The sequence below is a fragment of the Pygoscelis adeliae genome, unplaced genomic scaffold (genome assembly GCF_000699105.1).
Source record: "Pygoscelis adeliae isolate BGI_AS28 unplaced genomic scaffold, ASM69910v1 Scaffold274, whole genome shotgun sequence".
Lineage (NCBI taxonomy): Eukaryota > Metazoa > Chordata > Aves > Sphenisciformes > Spheniscidae > Pygoscelis > Pygoscelis adeliae.
The window spans coordinates 12920-13259 of record NW_008824670.1 but is presented as its reverse complement, the minus strand read 5'-3'; positions in this window follow the sequence as shown (position 1 = coordinate 13259).

Sequence of the window (340 nt, the reverse complement as noted above, 5' to 3'; positions counted from 1 at the left end):
TTCCCCCTTGTCCTGGCACTACAGGCCCTGCTAAAAAGTTTGCTGCCATCTTTTTTATAAGCCCCCTTTAAGTACCGATAGGCTGCAATAAGGTCTCCCCAAAGCCTTCTCTTCTCCAGACTGAACAACCCCAACTCTCTCAGCCTTTCTCCATAGCAGAGGGGTTCCATCCCCCTGATCATTTTCGTGACCCTCCTCTGGACCCGCCCCAACAGGTCCGTGTCTTTCTTATGCTGAGGGCTCCAGAGCTGGACGCAGCACTGCAGGGGGGGTCTCACCAGAGCAGAGCAGAGGGGCGGAATCCCCTCCCTTGACCTGCTGGCCACGCTGCTTTGGATGC